Below are 22,089 nucleotides of genomic sequence, written 5' to 3'. Positions count from 1 at the left end.
TTTCTGATCAGGTGTCACCTTTTGTATGAATGTTAATAGTGCTAAGATACATGGATAGAGCAATGTTCTATTTCACTCTTATTGAAGCCTGGACAATGAGTATGTAGCCGGTCATAACACTGCAGAACAACAACTCCTTCCTTGACTAGTCCTGAGCTCTTTGCACTACATATTGGCATCGTGAGGTGTGCGACTTCATTTTCAGTTCCCTGTTGATCTCTGGGATGGACCAGTTATGTCTCTCTTCTTGTACATATTTTCTGGCAATCTTATGCCTGACAGAACAGATTTTTATAAGTAAGTTTACTAACAGGAAGGCCTCATGGTTCAGTTGGTAATAGAGGCTGACAGAAACTGCTTTTTTCAGTTTCAGTCAAAACTGAAACTGCCACCAAGCTGAAACTGCTACCAGACTGAAACTGCTACCAAAGCTTTCAGCCTAAACCAAAACTGCAGCCAAAAACTTATCACCTGGTTTTGGCAAAAGTTGAAACCAAAACTAAAAACTCAAATTTGGTTGTGTGAATGTGAACCAGTGAGGGCTGCTGGAGATTGTCAGAGCTTGCAGTCTACATCCCTCTGCTAAACCCACAGTATCCAAGCTAGAATATACTAATTTAAATAGTGAAAGACCATATTTTAACTCCAAGCAAAACAGCCTCCACACATGTGGACCGCAGCTAATGAAAACTGAAACTAAAGCCACAGTGCTTTTACAGTGGCTGACTTTACATCACACTCGGAGTGACGGCTTCTGCCATAACCACAGAGAGGATAATTCCTAAGGAGCTTATCATCCCAAATTTACAGACTTTAAATTCCTGCTAAATTTTCTATCAAAAGGATTTATTTGGAGAAAGATCGTAACTAACTGCATTACTTGCAATCACAGTATAAAAAAACAAATACAAAAAGTAGTCCCCTCCCCCCCGCCCCCCCAGGACTACTTTACAATCCCTGGCGGGTCTAGTGGTGTGGCCTCCCACTTAACCATCTATCCCCCCCTTCAATCCGTTCGGAAACTCTGCTGCACGTCTTATATTCCGCCTGAACTGATATACTCATATCACCCCTCTCCTCAGGTCACTTCACTGGCTTCCGATCAGATACCGCATACAGTTCAAGCTTCTCCTTCTTACCTACAAATGCACTCAGTGTGCAGCCCCTCATTACCTCTCTACCCTCATTCCCCTTACGTTCCCACCCGAAACCTCCGCTCACAGGACAAATCCCTCCTCTCAGTACCCTTCTCCACCACTGCCAACTCCAGGCTCCACCCATTCTGCCTCGCCTCACCCTATGCTTGGAATAAACTTCTGAGCCCTTACGCCAAGCCCCTTCCCTACCCATCTTCAAATCTTTGCTTAAAGCCCCACCTCTTCAATGTTGCTTTCGGCACCTAACCTTTATACCTTTCAGGAAATCTAGACTGCCCCAATTTGACTGCCCCTACTTGACTGACTGTACATTTGTCCTTTAGATTGTAAGCTCCTTGAGCAGGGACTGTCCTTCTATGTTAAACTGTACAGCGCTGCGTAACCCTAGTAGCATTTTAGAAATGTTAAGTAGTAGTAGTCAGGGCAGGCATTATGCCCCTGTTGCAGCAACCATTTTGAGAGCAGAGATGGAAGTGGGCAGGAGTAACTGGGAATTTCTCATGTCTCAACTATACCTCTACACCACCAGGGATTGTAAGGTAGTCCTGTGGGGGTGGGGGTGGAGCTACTTTTGTGTTTGTTTTTTTGTACTGTGATTACAAGTAATGCAGTTAAGATCTTGCACAATAGTTTATATGGTGAATAGAGTGCCCCAAATAAATCCTTTTCATACACCACCAGGGATTGTAAGATAGGCCAAGGGAACTTGTGGTTGAAGGGAGGAGGCACTTGGGGGAGTCCAAGAGGAGGGGCAACTCCTGTTCAGGGGGAGAGAGCGGAAGGAGGGAGGCAAACAGGACAAACACAAATTTCCTGCTTCCACCAAAAACACGGGTTGTTTTCGACCAAAACCGAAAATATGGCCGAAAATTAAAATAACGTTTTGTATGAAACCAAACTAGGCAGAAAAAGGATCTTGTGCTGAGTTTGGTGCCGCAGTGGAAATCGAAATTCAGTCAGCCTCTATTCAGACAGTGGTCACTAACCCCCTCCCACCCTCAAAAAAACATCTTTCAAAATATGTCCGTGCCAGCCTCTAAGCCAACCTCAGATGTCATACTCAGGTCCGTGACAGCGCATGTAAGTCCCTGGAGCAGTGCACTTCAAACAGGCGGACCCAGGCCCTACTCCCCGTTCCTGTTACATTTGTGGAGGGAAACAGCGAGCCCTCTAAAACCTACCACAAACCCACTGTACCCATATATAGGTGCCCCCTTCACCCGTAAGGGCTATGGTAGTGGGGTAGAGTTGTGGGTTTGGGGGGCTCAGCACACAAGGTAAGGTAGCTATGTTCCTGGGAGCAATTTATGAAGTCCACTGCAAGTGTCTCCTATGGTGCCCGGTTTGGTGTCCTGGTATATCAGGGGGACCAGTGCACTAGAAATGCTGGCTCCTCCCACGACCAACTGGCTTGCATTTGGCCGTTTTGACATGGACATCTTTGGTTTCGAAAATCACCGAAAGTCAGAAACGTCCATGTCAAGGCACAACCAAATTTAGGGACCCAAAATTTAAGGATTTGGAAAGTCCCTGACGGTATTTTCAAACGAAAGATGGACGTCCATCTTGTTGTCGAAAATATGGGTTTTCCCGCCCCTGGATTTCACCATTTTGCAAGGATGTCCAAATCGCAACTTGGACGTCCCTTTCAAAAATGCCCCTCCTTGCCTACTGCACCCACAACCTGAGTTCAAATCCTGCACTAGGGATTTCTGTCAGGTAGTCAACTTCTGGCCAACTCAGACATTCATTCACTTTCAGTCAGTAATGAGTGCCTGGCTATAGCTGGGGAAGGTAGTGGCCAGGGGCGTAGCTACGGGTGGGCCTGGGTGGGCCCAGGCCCACCCAATTTATGCTCAGGCCCGCCCACCCACCCAAGCGCACACAACGACACACTGCACTGACTGCAGCAGCCCTAGGCGTACCACCGCGGCAGAGACGGCACCTGTGCTCAGCTGATATCCAGCCCGCCTACCTTTCGACCTTGCAGTGCAGAGGTACAGTGGCAGACTTGGGTCGGCAGTCCACTCGGCACGGAAGCAGTTTGCAGGTCGCATCCCAGCCACGCAGCTGGTCCGTTGTAGTTGTTCTGCTCCCCCTCTGCCCCGAAGCTGCTGCGGTGCCTACAGCTTTCATTTATCGGCCCATTGCTGTTAGCGATTCACACAGGCACTCTAGGTGACCTTCTCTTTGCTGTGTTCCGGCCTCGCATAATAGGAAATTCTATCAGAGAGGTCAAGACGAAAAGGCAGGCTGCTCTGAAGTGCCTGTGTGAACTGTGAATCGCTGCTAGCAAACAGCTGAAAATGAAAGTGGAAGTGCAGCAGCGTGGCCAGGCATGGAAGAGTCCAACACCCTCGGACAGCTGGAACTGTGGGACAGTGGGAGGAAAGGCAACAAGAGGTTGGAGGAAAAGGAGAGAGCTAATCGATGTGGGAGGAAGAAGAGGGGGCTGGAAGGAACGGAGGGATCTGCTAGATGTGGGAAGAAGAGGAGGAGGAAAGGGCTGGGAGGGAAGGGAGAAACTGCTGGACGTCTGGGAGGAAGAGAAAGAGGTGCTGGATTGAAGGGGAGAGAGCTGTTGGACATAGAGGAAGAGGAGGAGGGGGCTGGATGGAAGGGATAGAGTTCCTGGAACAGCAGAAGGGGGGAGGGAAACAGAGATGCCAGGCCTCACAGTGGGAGAGAGGGTGGACAGGCAGACAATCAAGCAAGCAAACCAGATGCTGGAAAGAGGGGAGAGAGGGAGAGAAGCTGATGGGTAAGGTAGGGTTGGGGAGGGAAAGAGATATATTGGCCCTGGAGGAGGAAGAGAGGGGAGAAGCTGGACAGGGAAATACAGGGACAGAGGCACAGTGATGGGAAGAAGATGGTAGAAATGTCAAATGGACAGGAGACCCTTGGTGAGGAGTTAGATAAGACAAAGGGATAGCAGAAACCAGAATCTGGGTCAACATGATTTGAAAAATAAAATGACCAGACAACAAAAGGTAGAAAAAAAACAATTTTATTTTTCCATTTTGTGTTTAGAATATGTCAGATTTGAAACGTACATCCTGCCAGAGCTGGTGCTAAATATGGCCGGGGGCGGGGCCCAAGGCAGAAATTTGGGAGAGGACCCCAAGCTTACTACTAGGCCTGTACCTTCTTCAGCTTCCAGCTGCCTGTAGTTCTCTCTGGCCAGGGGGCCAAGTGCAGTTGGCCTAGTTGTAATCCCTACACCACCTGTGGCAGGCGGTATCATTATATTTGCACAGTGTAGGAAAAATGCATCTATTTCTCTGGTGCTGTACTACATGCAAGGTTTGGCCTCTTGGGATTTCCATTGAAATTGTTTATGGTTTGCGGTCACTTATTCTGTATTTGCCATTGTGTTCTGTGTATGTGACCAAAGTATTGTTAGCATGAATTTTCTATGTAATATTCTGTAGTAATTTGGCTTGTTCAGTTTTCTTGATAGATTTATTCATACTTTAGACCCCACTGAAATATTTAGGGCCCTAAAATATCATAGGTAGGATCCTTGTTTTGGATGTTAGTGCTAGCATAATAGAGTTGCTCTAGGTTCTGAGTGACTTTTTGTTTGATAGATTTTTATACTATACAATATGCTTTGTATTGAGATAACACTAGAAAACAAACATTTTTGCATGGTGAGTTTTATAGGGAAATGTCCTAGCTCTGCATCCACTGCTGGGGGAGGGCCCAGGGGGTTCTATGGATACACAATATTGGGGGAAGCATATGTGTGTTGGAGGACTGTGACTGAATGGAAGATGAAGAGTACACCTCTTGTACTTCCCCTAGCCCTCAACGTGACCTGCAGCCACTGAAGCCAGCCCTGCCTACCCTCATTGAAGTTACTGGGAGTAGGGGCAGGGGTAGGGGCAGGGCATGGGTGCATCAGGTGTTTCTCTAGTGCCCACCCATCCAACCTGTTGGCCCACCCAAAAATTGCCTTCTGGCTACGCCACTGGTAGTGGCCAAACTACCCCGCTAATAGTCTGCCATGGAACCTTCACACAATTGGCAGCCCCCATAAGTCATTCACAAGTGTGGTACTTGTGTACAGGGGAAGAGCACTCCATTAATGACCTCAGAATCAGGTACTTAAAGGGAATTTTAGGAGCCTAGTGTCCTATTTCCAGCAGCGGTTAATCCGGGTCATAACTATCTGGCAGAATGTCACGTTTTCAAAGCTGGAAACTGGTTTGTGAGCCCTTGGGCCACTGCCGAGGTGTGGCAGTGGCAGGCAAAACCACCCCACACCAGGGGCAAGGCAGAACTCTGACAACAGTTAGGCTTCACCTGTACCTGGCCCTTTCCACCAGGAGTAAGCTCCCAGCTTCAGGTGGCCAACAGGACTTTGCAGGGCAGGGCAGGAGCTGGATAACAGCTAGGCAGCACAGGGACTGAGTGTCAGAGGGGAAAGGAAGGAACATGGACAGCAAGGCAGAAAACTGGGCTAGACAATTACAACACAAGGCGGGGACAGAAACTGGAAGCTGCAAGCAGCCACTGAACAGGGAACAAAACACTGACTAACAAGACACAGAACTAAAAGCTGCAAGCAGCCACAAAGCCAGCACACAAACAGAAACTAAACACTGAGATACAAACAAGAAACAAGGCTAGGAAAACAAGTAAAACCTAAACTAAACCAAACCAAACACAGACTAACTAGAAACAGGCAAGAATCTCAGACAAATCACTGGACTAGCAGAAGTGCAACAAGCACCAACATACCAGGGCCTTAGACGCAATGCAAAGGCAAAGGCAGAGAGGTTCCATATGACTAATAAGCCCAGCAGGCAGCTGAGACTCAGATGCAACAATCACCAAGCAACTAAGGGTCGGGCAGCCTGGAAGATCCGGACTGGACTGAGCTGAAATCTGGAACGGGTGACAGCACACCAACAATCTAATACAGCCAACACACAGAGACAGAGACAGAACTAACTCACAAAGAACAGACAGAAGCCAGCTGAGAAGCTGACCACAGGAAATAAGGTGAGTCTGAGAGGGGTCATGGCCACAGACGTGACACAGAATCCCCAAAGATAGCAAAATTCCCTCCTGCTTGCTTTTCTCCCAAATTTGTCCAAACCTTTTTTAAAGCCAGCTATGCTAATTGCTTGTACCACATTTGCCAGTAATGAACTTAACTGTGTACTAAGTAAAATATTATTATTTTCTCATATATGTTTTTAAATGTATTACTTAGTAGCTTTATAGCATATTGCCATAGTCTTTGTAATTTTTGAAAGAGTAATCAATCAATTTCACTTTTACCTGTTCCACCACACTCGTTATTTTTAAAGGCATCTATCATACCTTTCCTCACTGTCTCCTTCTCCAAGCTGAAGAGCCCTAACCTCTCTAGACTTTCCTTCCAGCAGAATCATTCTATCCTCTTTCTCATTTTTTCATCCTTCTTTGTACCTTTTCTAATTCCGCTATATCTTTTTTGAGATGCTTCAACCAGAATTGCACACAATACTCAAGGTGCAATTGTACTGTGTGACAATACAGAGACATTATGATAGTCTACGTTTTATTCTCTGTTCGTTTCCTAATAACTCAATACATTCTGTTTACTTTTTTTGGCTGCTGCTACATACTGAGCAAAACATTTCAATGTAATTTTTTTCCTCTGTGGCTAAAACTTACCAGTTGCCTCAAGAGTGATTTCTACGCTTTTCAGCTTCTTCACTTTCTCACTACCTCCAATTTGAAGACTAAATTATTTGGGGAAGAGACTTTTTTGGAAGGTCTCTGTGCAGATTTTCATGGTACTAAGTTTCATATCTCCTGGCTTTATCGCCATTTTGAGGATGCCTTGCCAACTGTGTGTGGGCATCTCTGGAGTTAGGAAATTGAATTGGGGATGAGTTATGAGGCTGGTGTTTGGCAAGCTATGGAGATTGCTTCAGTTAAGGTTTCTCCAGCTGTGAACATTCAGGAGACTTGTATTAAGCTAATTTATCGTTAGTATTTGATTCCAGTCAGACTTTATCATATGTTTGCTACTATATCTCCTCTGTGCTGGCCACCCTGGTACTTTGGGCTATGTTTGGTGGACCTGCAGGAAGGGAATGGCCTTCTGGAAGTCTGTTCATACTCGGTTGTAGTGTTGGCTTAGGCATACAGTTCCCTGGGATCCTGCTGTTTTTTAGTTTAACAAGACTCAGCCAGTAGTGCTGGACAGGTGTTTGCGAAGCACTGTTTTAGTGTGGCTATTCCACGTTCCTGGAAGCAGACTTGCTGTTCTTCAGTGCTTAAGTGGTACAATTTGCTATGATATATGTCAGAATTGTGTGTGTGTGTGGGGGGGGGGGGGTTAAGCCTGTAAAACTGCCTTAATAATTTCCTGAAGTGTATTTCTTCTATTGGCCAGCAGGTGGTGCACGTTTTATATATATATTTTTTCTAAATATTTCAGTAACGCCAAATTGGAGATACATATTGAAATCAGATATAGTCAATATATATATATATATATATATATATATATATATATATCATACAAAATATTAGAAATAAATCAATTCTTCTGTCCACAAACTAAGAAATAAGATCCAAGATAAAGGAAAAAAGAAAACAAACATTCAAAAGAAACACTAACCAATAATACTTCTCAGTCCACCCTAAGCAGCGAACATACAGCACAGTTACAATTACTTCTTCCTTAGATTGTAGAAAATCATTTAGTTGCTTAGGGTCAAAAAGCTGAAACTACATGTACAAGAAAAACGTAATACAAAATTGGCTCCCTAGTCTTGTATACCAGGAACACCTTGCGCCTCGTCTGCGTTACCCTAGCTAAATCAGGAAAAAACACATATTTGGACCCCATAAACAACCCTTCCAAATATCTACAGGAAATACAGAATTTCCATCTGGTTCAAGAGCAAAGGTTAACCACCAAAGTGATTCTTTGCGTTATCACCTCCAGCGAAGACTCCAGAAAAGAAGTCAATTAAATTCTTCCTCACCACGAGCTTGATTCTCCAGTCTATCAGAAACTCTGGCAGATGGAATATACTGAGCTGTGGTAATCGGAGGTAACATATCAGGAGAAAACTTCAGAATATCAACTATATATTTTTTAAGCAGGTTTAAAGGAGAAACAAGAGGGGACTTAGGAAAGTTCAGTAGCCTCAAATTATTCCTCCGTGATTAATTCTCCAAGTATTCCAGTGTGTGTTAAAGAAATTTTGTTCTTTGAGGGAAGCTACCTCCAAGCTCTCCATGGTTTGTAGCAGGGCTGTGGAGTCGAGTCGTGGAAGTCGGAGTCGGCAGCAATTTTGGGTACATTGAGTCGGAGTTGGAGTCGGCAAAATGTACCGACTCCGACTCCTCATACATTTGAATAAAGTACTTCTCTGCTGTGAATAAAGCTTAGTACCTAGTTGTTTCACTAGTGTGAAGTCCAGCTGAACTATTTTGCTAGAGAGCTTCCCTCTGCTCAGTCTCCCTTTGTATTTACTGACCTGCTGTAGAGCACCTCCTCTCTGACCCCACAGTGAACTTAAGCTCCAAGAGAAGATCATTCAGCACACACAGATAAGGCAGCAGAGAGACTCCACCCAACTTCCTCTCTCTCTGCAAGAAGAGCTTTATATTTTAGTGGAAGTGGCACACCATTCACAATGGCAAAAAGAATGTCAGGAAACATGACAAAGTCTGCTGTTTATGAACACTTTACAATATCAACAGATGGGAAACATTATGTATGTCAATGTATTATAGAAGATGATGATGGTGAAAAAGCATGTGATGCAAAAATTAGCAGTTCAGTGGTTATGAAAAAAATGCACCTACAAGAGCATCAAATTTAAAAAGACACTTGCAGCGTTTCCATCCTAAAGTGTTAGAAGCTGTGAATGAGAAAGATAGCAATGAAAACATTCCATCTACTTCAGGGTCAATAAAAGATCAGAAATCTACTGGAGGCCAGACACAACTATCAAGATTTTTTACAGCTGGCAAAGTTACTATAACAATGACACCAGAAAAATTCAAAAACCACATCATTGAAATGGCAGTAAAGAATAGTATACCACTATCTTTTTTGTCACAACCAGCCTTTTTAGGCTTAAATGGAGAAATAGCTAAAAAGCTTGGAGTTTCTCTGGAACGAGAAAGTATAAGGAAACATACTTGAAGAGGCCAAATGTAAGAAGGAAGAACTAAGAAAAAGTCTGAAGGGATGTTTTGTCTTTATTAAAATGGATGCATGCACACGTCACAGAGTCAATTATTTTGCAATTAATGTTAGATTTGCTGATGAAAACAAAAAAACAATAACCTGGACATTAGGAGTAAAGGACACTCAGGCACATCATACCAGTGAGTATCTGCAGAAGTTAGTAGAAGGTGTTTTAGAAGATTTTGAAATTAAAAAGGAACACATTCTATGTATTGTAACTGATAATGCTTCAAATATGTTAAGCACAATTGAAAAAATGAAGGAAGTTGATGAAGAAAGCAGCATACAAATATCAGAAGATGACAGTTCTGCAATTCAAGAAAGCTGTGAAAGTTTGGATGATATTGCTGAAGAAGCATCTAAGCTTATTACCATTCAACATATGCGTTGTGCTGTTCATACTCTGCAACTAGCAATAAGAGATGGATTGAAGGATCGTCATGCGGCTACACTAATTAGCAAGTTGAGGCAAGTAGCTGTTGCAGCCAGGATCCCTAAAACAGATGCTATTCTGAAGAGACATGCTGGAAAAGGAGCCATTTTGGATCAAGCAACGCGCTGGGGAAGCACTTACTTGATGATAAAGCGTTTGCTTGAACTAAAAGACTTTCTTGAAGAACTGGACAATGTAAATGTTTCATTAAAAGAAAACCAGTGGGCTCAAGTTACAGAATTAGAAAGGCTACTTTCTTACCCTTTTGCTGTTACCAAGAAGCTGCAATATGAAGATTTAACACCAGGTAAATTCTTCTTGGAATGGAAGGGCTTGATATATAACCTTAACAAAAGTGGGGGGGTTAATTGCTGATGGCATTGTATCTTCAATGAGGAAAAGAGAGGAGCTCTTGCTGGATAATCAAATTCTCTTAGCTGCTATTTATGTTGATCCAATTGTTGCAGGAATGGATGCATGAATTACCCCTATTGTTAGCAGAATCTGTGGTACTTCAGGAGTCAGACAGCACACATCAAAATGAGAGAGAAATCTTCTTTATTTGCCAGCAAACAAAGTAGAACATCAGCATTAAGTCTCTTCTTCTCTTTCTCAGCTCTCTGTGTCTTTGTGGCTTCTGTCTCAGCTGCTTCTCTCCTTCTGCTGTCTCTCCCTCTGTCTGTTCCTTCTGCTGTCTTTCTGACGTAAGCTGCTTCTGCTCCCTCTTATATACAGTTCTAAGCCCCCTCCTAGCCTAGCCCCCCTTACTCTCCAGATGGTAAAGAATAGATTGGTTACCTTGCCTCAGCCAATCAGCTCTATAAAAATATCAGTTACATAGGTTCCAGACATCCTAAACTGACCTGTGACCTGGGCCCCTCACACCAGACATTTGGGCTCCAAAACTCCTGCATGTTATTATGATTAATTTCTCATATTCCTAGTACTAACTGCTAACTGAACTCTGGCATTCATTAAAGGGTCAAGGGCCAATCTTACTTAATAGCATACAGCTATAGTTTGTTATTTCTTTCAAGATCCATTCCTACATTTACCTATAATTAATCAAGGAGAAGCTTTTCCTGACCTTTTTCACCCACCAGCTCCATACATTAAACCAGCCAGAACTGCAGATAAGGTCAAAACACATGTTTGACCTCTTCACTGCAGTCCTTGCTTGAACGTCAGACAAAGAGTAATACAGAATTTAACAGACATTCTATACAGAAACAAAACTTATTAATTTACACAGCATACAGCATATTCTAAAGTAAGCATCCTTATAAGACATATTCTACATACGTATAATGGTCTCTATATCTATATCTAAGCTATCTCCTTCTAAGCATTTTTAAACTAATCCTAAACAAACTGCCTGCTTTTAAACTACAGTATGTCTGGCTCATTCCTTTGTTCATATCATATAGTTTACAGCTGGTGCCAGCATTAACAATCCATCATTCACAAAGGACAGAGTTTCATTTCTCACTGACCTTTTTGACCTGCAGCTCAGTAGAGCTAGATTCTAATAATTAAATCCAGCTGCATTCCTCCATCACTTGCAGGACTTTAAAAAGTTGAATTCAAACACCAAGCTTTTAAACACCAGATTTTTAAACAGACATTAATATGGCTTCTTATATATTATGCCCATGGCTGCCTCATTCCCCCCTTTGAGACTAAATCAGCTTATGCAGAGATAAGTCTCACAACTCAAACTCTGGAGATTATAGTGATCCTAACTAAGAATAGGCTTGTGAACCACCATTACCCTACTTGTTAAGGTTCGACGGCATACTGCCGAAGCACATGAGGCCAGGAAACAAAAACAACAACCCTGCTAAAACTAAGACTATTAGGGAAATGAACAGGGATGTATCCAGGAGGTCAATGACCACCACCAGGAGGTAAGGTCTAATCCTCCTCGGTAATCCTCCACATTAAGGCTGGCCAACTGTAGGACTTTATCCATAGCATGCTAACTACATGCGTCCTATTTATAACAATAGTACAGCACTCTGAAGAATTTAGCACTGTGCAGAGGCCACCCTGGGCTGCAAGAGATAGTCCAGACCCATACGGTTATACCGAGAAACTATACTTAATTCATTAATTTGATCCTGCAATGCATTGACTACCACATTCAGCTCATGAACTAAAACATGGAGTAGAGACTGAGTCCTCCGGGTAGCCATGCCCAGTTCAGTAATACCCGCTACCGGCCCCCAATTGGAATCCAGGCCGTGGCAGAAAGGGGCTACAAGTCTCTTTTTAGTCAGAGGATAAGTAGAATTGATGTACTGGAGTGCTATTCATCGCCTCATCCTCTGTGGCCACGGAGGAAGGTAGGACAAGGCCTCTCGCTTAGAGCGGTGCGGGGATGGTGGCTTGAGGAGAGGAATAACTTTAAGAAAAATAATTCAAAGTTACCAATACACAAAAATCATATTGGGGGGGAAGATCATGTGGAGGACATTATCACAGACCAGTAATGACCAAGAGAGGGCGAGGAAAGTTCCCAATAAATGTTGGCACAGGAATGGACACTAGGATGCCCATAATGCGAGCCCCTATCCAGGGGGAACTAAGAAGAAATGGAGACTTTGTACACCATAGGTTGCCAATCCCCAATTGTGACAGACCGCTCATATGATGCAACCCCTTCATACCCCGGGGACTTATGAAAGTAGAAAATAGGCCGGGACACTATAGTCTTCTCAGTAGTAAGGTTAGGAGCCAGATAATCACCTTGGTCATAATCTACAGGTATGGTAGTAGGGCACATAGGAGTACCTGGAGAAACTACCCACACAGATTCCCCTTTTTCTGGGAGAACATTAGTATAGTTACAGGGAATGGGAAGAACAGTTGAGATGTCTCTTGTTAAACAAAACACTCCAGAAGCTGGATAGGGAGACGTAAAGACTGGCCTTAGAGAAGATTCAGAGGGGGAAGTAGCATTATAAAAGGACCACCAAGTATAATCCTGGCTCCAAGGGCCTGAACTCGAGAAGTAGGGAGGTATAAGAGCTGGGAGCTGCACAGGAACAGGTACAGCTGGGACATCTGTAGTATAAGGAGAAAATCGGGAACACACAATACAAGGGAAGTAATCTTTGCCTGGCTAATTATTCCTGGACTGAGTGTAACCAAAGGTTGGAGCGAGTTGGGGTATTAGGAACAAGGAGGCAAGGAGTAGAAAACAACAAAAGTATCCAAACTACTAACATTTTCTTTCTTCCTAATCTAAAACAAATACAGCAAACTAATTAAGCAATAATATTTCAACAGTCTGTGCTAATCACAGATTATTCTCATATAATGTTCTCAGTCTTTAAGTTCTTATACCAGTTGGGATAGACCCTCAACTGACAAGGATCAAGCTCTCAAATTCCAAGAAAGCCAGAATCTGGACAGAAAGAGTCTCAGTGTGAAGCCGAAGTTCAGCAACTCCTGCAGTATGCAGTTGACCCTTCTTTTCAGCTAGTAGATTCTTTGGTTCGGGTCAAGCGCAACTTCAATGGCTCCGCAGGATCTCTTTCTGCTCTCCACTGTTTAGGCTCCGTCTGATCCTTGCTGGGCTCAGTCTGGTCAGCAGACTTAATTTCGAGACCATGGACCCATGGAGTTATCCCTGCGACCTTCACAGCTGTAGGGGGTAGAAAGCAAAACAGTAAAAGGTCCTTTCCACCGGGGCCCCAAAGGCTGGAGCCTCCAGTCTTTCACCCAAACTCTATCCCCTGGCAGGAAGGAATGTACCTGAGCCTGGAAGGGGACAGGGTTTATTTCTCTCACATAAGACTGAAGCTCAGAAATTATCCTGCCCAAGAGGGCTACCTGCTCCTGCACCTGGGCAGACCCTAAAATCCCTATGTCTCCCTTAATTCCCTGCAAAATGGCTGGGGGCTTCCCATACACAATTTCAAAGGGAGAGAGGGCTGTTCCTTTAGTTGGGGTGCATCGGAGGCGGAAGAGGGCTAGTGGCAGTGCCTGTGGCCATTTCAGTTGGGTTTCCTGACAAATCTTTGCTAGGCTATTTTTCAAGGTTCTGTTTGCCCGCTCAACCTGCCCTGAACTCTGGGGACGATAGGCACAATGCAATTTCCAGGTAATGCGTAATGCGCGGGACAGGGCCTGAAGTGTAGCTTCAACAAAGGCGGGACCATTATCTGAACCTATGGCAAGGGGCAGTCCATACCTGGGGATGACATCCCTAGGAGGGCTCGAGCTACTTCTGTGGCTTTCCTCAGTGACTGTAGGATATGCTTCCACCCACCCAGAAAAGGTACAGACCATGACCAAGAGGTATCGGAGCCTACCGCTCCTGGGCATTTCTGTGAAGTCTATAACTAGAGACTCAAAGGGTGTTAGTCCCCTAGACTGAACTCCTGGTGGAATACGGGGTCCCTGACGAGCATTATTCTGGGCACAGAGAGTACATCGGGCAGAAGCAGTGGCAACCAGACTATCCAATCCTTCCAGCACCACTACTCGACTGAGTAGGCGGGCTAGTGCTGTTTTCCCTAAATGTGATAGGTCATGAGCTTGAGACACTACAGGCCAAGCTAGGTGGCGTGGCACCAGAACTCTGGTATCAGGGAGATGTAACCAGCCATCAGGTCTCCTTACTGCACCTTCCTCTTGAGCCCATTTCTCTTCCGTTTGGGTATACATTGAGGCTTATTTTCAAAGCACTTAGCCTCCCAAAGTTCCATAGAAACCTATGGAACTTAGCCTCCCAAAGTGCTTTGAAAATATGCCTCATAGGCGTCCATTCTTGCAGTCGAATTTGGAACAGGGGAGTCACAGTACTTGCTGGGGGTCCTCGAGCAGCTTCCTTGGCCACCCGATCAGCATGGCGGTTCCCTCGGGCCACTGGAGTATCTATCCTTTGGGGTCCCCTGCAGTGAATGACAGCTACCTTCTTAGGTGCCCAAACAGCCTCTAGCAGCTGAAGTATTCAGGGTCCATACTTACAGGTTGGCCTGCGGCATTTATGAGTCCCTTTTCCTTAGACAAAGCTCCATGAGCATGTAGAGTTGTGAAGGCATACTTGGAATCAGTATAAATGTTGGTCACCAGTCCCTGCTGCTAGCTCCAGAGCTCGTATGAGGGCCACAAGTTCTGCTTTCTGGGCTGAAGTTCCTTGGGGCAAGGCTCTTGCTTCTATCACCTTGTCCTCTGTCACCACAGCATAGCCTGCCAATCGCTTGGAGTTCTCCACGTAACTGCTTCCATCTGTGAAATAAATTACATCTGGGTCCCTCCAAGGAACATCTTTAAGATCTGGTCGACTGGAGTACACTTCATCCATGGTTTGGATACAGTCATGATCCGGTGGTCCCTCAGATGCTGGCAAAAGAGTGGCAGGATTGAATGTAGCCACTGTTTCCAGGTGTATCCGTGGATTCTCACACAAACTAGCTTGGTACTTAACCATGCGGTTATTTGTAAACCAGTGGTTGCCCTTATACTCCATGAGGGTAAGAACTGCATGGGGGACTTTAACAACCAGTTCTTGCCCCAAGGTCAGCTTATCAGCTTCCTGAACCAGTAAGGCTGTTGCTGCAATAGCCCTCATGCAGGCTGGCCATCCTTTAGCCACTCCATCCAGCTGTTTAGACAGGTATGCAACAGGCCTCTGCCAGGATCCCATCATCTGGGTCAGCACACCCAGAGCAACCCCCTGTCGCTCATGGACATACAATGAGAAAGGTTTCTCCACATCAGGAAGGCCTAACGCAGGGGCTTGGAGTAGGGCTTTCTTTATGGCAATGAAGGATTGTTGAGCTGTAGGTCCCCATTCAAATGGTTCCTTTTCACCCCCCTTTGTGGCCTGGTAAAGGGGTTTCGCCATCAATGCAAAATTTGGAATCCAAATTCTGCAGAATCTGGCTGCTCCCAAAAATTCCCTAACTTCCCTTCTGGACTTGGGTTGGGGAATTGCAGCAACTGCTTGCTTCCTACTGACATCCAGTCTCCGACTTCCCTGGGAAATACAAAAGCCCAGATACTTCACTTCTGACTGACAAAGTTGGGCCTTTGAGCGTGAGACCTTATAGCCTGCATCCAAGAGTAGCTCCAGCAATTCTCTGGTAGCCTCAAAACACTCTTCCTGAGTCACTGCTGCAATCAGGAGGTCATCTACATACTGGAGTAAAACTCGCCTGGAAGGCTCAGATTTAAAAGTCTTAAGGTCTTGTCCTAGGGCAGTCCCAAAAATGGTGGGTGAGTTCTTGAACCCCTGTGGCAGGCGGGTCCATGGTATACTGAAGCTTCCTTCCTGTCACTGGGTTTTCCCATTGAAAGGCGAAAAGCAGTTGACTGGCGGGGGCCACCCGAATACAAAAGAAGGCATCTTTAAGTCAAGTGTCGTGAAATGGGTAGCTCCAGAAGGTATCAATCCTAGCAGGACATATGGATTAGGCACTACAGGTGGTGTAATGAAATAGTGGATTTGTTGACCACTCGTAAGTCTTGGACTGGCCGGTAGTCCTCAGTCCCTGGCTTCTGAACTGGCAATAGTGGCGTATTCCATGGAGACTGGCAAGGTCGAATAATTCCATGGGATAACAAACGATTCAGATGTGCTTGGATCCCTTCCAGAGCCTTTCGGGGAATTGGGTATTGGCGAAGATGGATTGGCCGGGCACTTGGAAGTAAGTCTACATGGACAGGAGGAATATTTCGGGCCAACCCTGGGGGATTATCTTCTGCCCATACCCACTGACCTGAAAGCTATCTGCCAGGGGTAGGTCAACTTGGCCCTGCGACTGATGCAGGCCGCCATTCTTCTTCAAAGGGGCAGCAGAAACTCAATATACCCTTAGGGCTAGATGTCGGGGGCCGAAAGGAGACTGAAGTCTGGCCATCAGAGTCAAAGGAAATTTGGGCCCTAAGCTTGGACAGCAGGTCTCGACCTAACAAAGGGATTGGACAGTCTGGCATATACAGGAATTCATGAGTGACTGTGTGTGAGCCTAATTGGCATCTACGGGTCGTCAGAAAGGGCCGTCCGGTTCTGCACCCCCGTGGCTCCCACCACTCGGACAGTTTTTCCAGACACAGGCGCTAATCGCATCTCCGTCACAACAGAATGTTCAGCTCCTGTATCAATCATGAATGGAATTGAGCGGCTCCCTATAGTTAACTTGACCATAGGTTCCTGGGAGCCCAATTTGTAGGAACCCGGTCTGTCCTATTCGTCCCATTCTGCCATCTCGGCTATCCCGATGATGTCAGATTCAGGAGGCTCATATCTTCCCTCATCGAACATCGGCCTCGGCTTCCCTCGATCTCCTGGTCCCCTTCTCAGTCCCTGGCGCCTCTGGGGGCATTCATCTTTCCAGTGCCCTCTTTCCTTACAGTAGGCACACTGGTCCCTCTCCAATCTTGGTCTGGGATTCTCCCCCCTTGGCCGGGATTGATTGAAGGAATCTCGGGCCTGGCTGGCGGTCCGGGGTCCCATTTTGGCTTCCCATTAACTAGAGGTCGACCCTCGGTTAAGGGTGGAATTAGTAATGGCTGCTGCTAAAAGGTCGGCCTTCTTCTGCATCTTCCGGTCACCTCTCGGCGCACCTCCTGATCCCTATTAATGAAAAACCTTGGTTACGATCTCAATTAGCTGGGTGGTATTCATCCCTGCGAATCCCTCCTGACGCTGCAACTTCTTCCGGATATCTGGCATACTCTGGGCCACCAATGCGCTATTCACCATTCTCTGGTTTTCTAGTGCCTCAGGGTCAAATGGGGTGTATGTTCTGTAGGCTTCAATTAGTCGCTCTAAAAAGGCCCCAGGGGATTCAGTTGCCCCTTGGAGAATTTCAGAAACCTTTGCCAGATTAATGGGCCTCTTTATGCCTTTCCTCATACCTTCCAGCAAGTCCCGGCAATAGCCAGACAACAGTTCATATTGCTGCTCATTATTTGGATCCCAAGCTGGAGCTGCGCGAGGGAACCGAGTTCTAACCCAGTCCTCTAGATCCGGTGTCCTCTCGGGGGCACGCGCTCGCGTGATGGCCTCAGCATTTTGCAAAATCGTCCGCCTCTCCTCAGTTGTGAAGAGGGTCAGGAGAAGTTGTTGACATCAGTCCAGGTTGGGTTATGGGTGGCCATAATGCTAGCCACTAGGTCCACCACTGCCTGAGGCTTTTCAGTATAAGAGGGGTAATGCGTCTTCCAATTCAGGAGATCGGTGGTTGTGAAGGGTACATACTGGTAGGCCTGTGCCTGTATAACCTGACCCTCATTATTAGGATCCGGTCGAGTGGTGGTTACCTGGCGGAGTGGCAGAACTCTCGAGGAAGTGGGAATGGAACCTGAGGTAGAGCTAGGAGCTACCCTCCTCTCATGCTCAAAAGTGATTGCAGCGGGTCTAACCCATTCAGTGGAGGTGTGTTGAACCCCTGAGGGATGGGGAGGGGTACTCATAGACTGAGAGGTGGTCACAGGTGATTCAGTCCATTGAAAGGGATGCCGGGCCCCTGATGAGTGGGGAGGGGTATTAGAAGGAGAGGCTGGGCTGTCGGGAGTTGAGGAGTCAGGGAGTGGAGCCCAAAGCGGGTCTACAGAGGTTAGCAGGGAAGGATGTGGCACAGAAGGGTAGAGGCCGGATGAAAAGTCCAACCTAGGATGTGGCGGGGTTTGCACAGAAGAGGAGCTATCCGGAGAAGCCTGTGCTGGAGAGGCTTGGGCTGGGTGGCGTGGATCTCTGGGGGTGGCACGGAACCCCAACAATGGGCCATAAGGTGTGGCTCAAGATCTGAGGGGTCATCAGAGAGTATGGGTTTCTCAGACAGGGTAGGGGCGGAAGCCACCGATTGGTGGTAGGCTTCCTGGGGCTCTTTCCCTCTTCCAGTTTAGATTTTCTAATCTTTCTTTGAGCACGGCCTAACATGAATTTACTCTGGGGAACCCATATAAATTTTCAACCAAGAGGGAGGGTCAGTCACAAGGCTGTCCCAGGAATCTATATAGGGGAGTTGTTCAGAATATTCTGGTTCTCCTACAATTATGCTGTAGACCTTCCGGATTACTTCAATATCTAAGCTACCACTAGAGGGCCACCCCACCCCCATAGATGGCCACTCAACTTCACACAAGGTTCTTAGAGTACTTGAGCTTAAAGTCTGTCCATAATCATTAATTAAAAATCCTTTTTTGAAATTCTTAAGCATACAATCTAGGGGAGTATCAATTTGTCTAGACGATTTCCCTCCATAATGCTTACAGTTACAACACACAAAAGGGAAGGAGTTTTTGAGAGTGCAGTAAGGGGGTCCACACTCTCGAGACACTAGTAGACAGACACCAATCGCTTCCTTCGGTCCACTGGCCAATTGAACTCGCGTTAATTGGAAACGCAGTTATAAGAAGTCCGCACTCATTTAACATTCACAGCATCACACATTCTGCACAAAAATCCCACCCAACAATTTCAGATTTCTCAGATACAGATAAGCTCAAGCGGTTTCACTGCTAGTCCCCACGACTAGAAGCTACTAGGGCCTTCGCTGAGAGTTGATCAGACTCCCCTTCCCTCAATTTTGAGGGGGCTGGTTTACAGTTTCCTAGCTAGGATTACAATACAGAATACAGAATACATACCCGGCGAATGTTCTCCAGTCAGTTGGGTGCTGGGATTAATGCAGGATTCAGAATCCCACCCGCTGCCACCAAGAATTGTTGCAGGAATGGATGCATGAATTACCCCTATTGTTAGCAGAATCTGTGGTACTTCAGGAGTCAGACAGCACACAGGTCAAAATGAGAGAGAAATCTTCTTTATTTGCCAGCAAACAAAGTAGAACATCAGCATTAAGTCTCTTCTTCTCTTTCTCAGCTCTCTGTGTCTTTGTGGCTCTGTCTCAGCTGCTTCTCTCCTTCTGCTGTCTCTCCCGCTGTCTGTTCCTTCTGCTGTCTTTCTGACGTAAGCTGCTTCTGCTCCCTCTTATATACAGTTCTAAGCCCCCTCCTAGCCTAGCCCCCCTTACTCTCCAGATGGTAAAGAATAGATTGGTTACCTTGCCTCAGCCAATCAGCTCTATAAAAATATCAGTTACATAGGTTCCAGACATCCTAAACTGACCTGTGACCTGGGCCCCTCACACCAGACATTTGGGCTCCAAAACTCCTGCATGTTATTATGATTAATTTCTCATATTCCTAGTACTAACTGCTAACTGAACTCTGGCATTCATTAAAGGGTCAAGGGCCAATCTTACTTAATAGCATACAGCTATAGTTTGTTATTTCTTTCAAGATCCATTCCTACATTTACCTATAATTAATCAAGGAGAAGCTTTTCCTGACCTTTTTCACCCACCAGCTCCATACATTAAACCAGCCAGAACTGCAGATAAGTCAAAACACATGTTTGACCTCTTCACTGCAGTCCTTGCTTGAAACGTCAGACAAAGAGTAATACAGAATTTAACAGACATTCTATACAGAAACAAAACTTATTAATTTACACAGAATACAGCATATTCTAAAGTAAGCATCCTTATAAGACATATTCTACATACTTATAATGGTCTCTATATCTATATCTAAGCTATCTCCTTCTAAGCATTTTTAACTAATCCTAAACAAACTGCCTGCTTTTAAACTACAGTATGTCTGGCTCATTCCTTTGTTCATTCATAATAGTTTACAGCTGTGCCAGCATTAACAATCCATCATTCACAAAGGACAGAGTTTCATTTCTCACTGACCTTTTTGACCTGCAGCTCAGTAGAGCTAGATTCTAATAATTAAATCCAGCTGCCATTCCTCCATCACTTGCAGGACTTAAAAAGTTGAATTCAAACACCAAGCTTTTAAACACCAGATTTTTAAACAGAATTAATATGGCTTCTTATATATATTATGCCCATGGCTGCCTCACAATGAGCCGAATTTTGTTGAGCAGTGACCAAATTGCTACAGGAAAACAGGAACTCTATGACATAGCAGTTCGCATGAAAGGGTTGCTACCTGAAACTCATAAACCACTGGATGAAGCTAAAGCTATAAATACTGGTGGTAATGGTAACTCAGGTTCATCCTCTTCAAATGAAGACGAGAATTTTCAAGCCTATTTGGACAAAATGGAAGCTTCAAAAGCAAAGCAATGTCGGTTAAGCATGGAAAAGCAACCTGTAAATGTCCATATAAAGAAATTCATGCAAGAGTTTTTTAAAGGATTAAAAGAAGTGGAAAAGTTTGACCGCTCATCAAAACTGACTATAGAAGAAGCCATCATTGTTTATCCAGAGATTGTCAATGATGCAGCTAGAACCGTAACAGCAATGCCACCCACCCAAGTCAGTGTTGAAAGACTGTTTTCAGCACTGAAAATAAATCAGATTTAAGGGCTTCTATGAAGGAGGATCTGGCAGAAGCAATTCTGTTTCTAAGAACAATATATTAGTTAATTTTGGATTATGTTTAACAGCTATTCTACAGCTATATATGCCAAGTTTAAATAATATATAAGTTGTTTTAGGTTTTCCAAATGTTTTTGGTTTATGTAGGTTAACTTTGATTTTGTTCTAATTTCCAAAGGATGTTGTTCTAGAATTTCCAAAGGATGTGGTTGTTCCAAATTTTTATACTTGCTAATGCTATGATGACTTTATACTTGATAAAAAAACAATAAACATAACCTTGTTTTTTTATGTGTGTTTTTTTTGTTTAAACTTTAGGATTAATGAATATTTATAGTTTCTTTAATAAATAAAATAAAAGTCACAATGACATAGATTTTAAACCCAAACATTAACATGCAGCCTTGCATGCTGCATTCTTTCAGTCAACATGCAAAAAAAAGTACATATTAAAAACTGAGGAGTCGGAGTCAGAGGTACCATAAACTGAGGAGTTGGAGTCAGAGTCGGAGTCGAAGGATTTTTGTACCAACTCCACAGCCCTGGTTTGTAGTTTAGATTTCATAGATTCCATCTCAGCCATAGGCGCCGACTCCTTGGGTACTGTGGGTGCTTGAGCACCCCCAATATTTTAACCTGCCGTCGGTTCCGGTTCCAACCCCAGCCAGCCCGACCTCCCCGCCCTCTTCTCCCTCAACAGTCCTCCGTCCTCGCCTTCCTGCTGCCCAGAATTTAAAATTCATCTTACCTCGGGTCCGGCAGCAGTGAAAGGCGAGCAGGCTCGGCTTCAGCCTTCCCTTCTCTCTCAGCTCTGGTCCCACCCTCATTTCCTGATTCCGCGAGGGAACATTTCTCATTGTGATCTTCTTCTTTTTGTTGTTGCTTTGGATTTTGCAAATTGCCTGTGCTAATGTTTCT

General features: G+C 45.0%; 1 protein-coding gene across 1 annotated transcript in view; it reads left to right on the top strand.

Annotated features, from left to right (window-relative positions):
• The window catches only part of PLA2G4F (phospholipase A2 group IVF), a 126,024-nt gene that overhangs the window by 66,866 nt on the left and 37,069 nt on the right, over window positions 1-22,089 (top strand). The gene's annotated exons all lie outside the window — the stretch shown is intronic.

Source organism: Microcaecilia unicolor, chromosome 9 (assembly GCF_901765095.1).
Source record: "Microcaecilia unicolor chromosome 9, aMicUni1.1, whole genome shotgun sequence".
NCBI lineage: Eukaryota > Metazoa > Chordata > Amphibia > Gymnophiona > Siphonopidae > Microcaecilia > Microcaecilia unicolor.
Note: the sequence above shows the minus strand (reverse complement) of the source record. Positions and strands in the feature narration are given on the sequence as shown.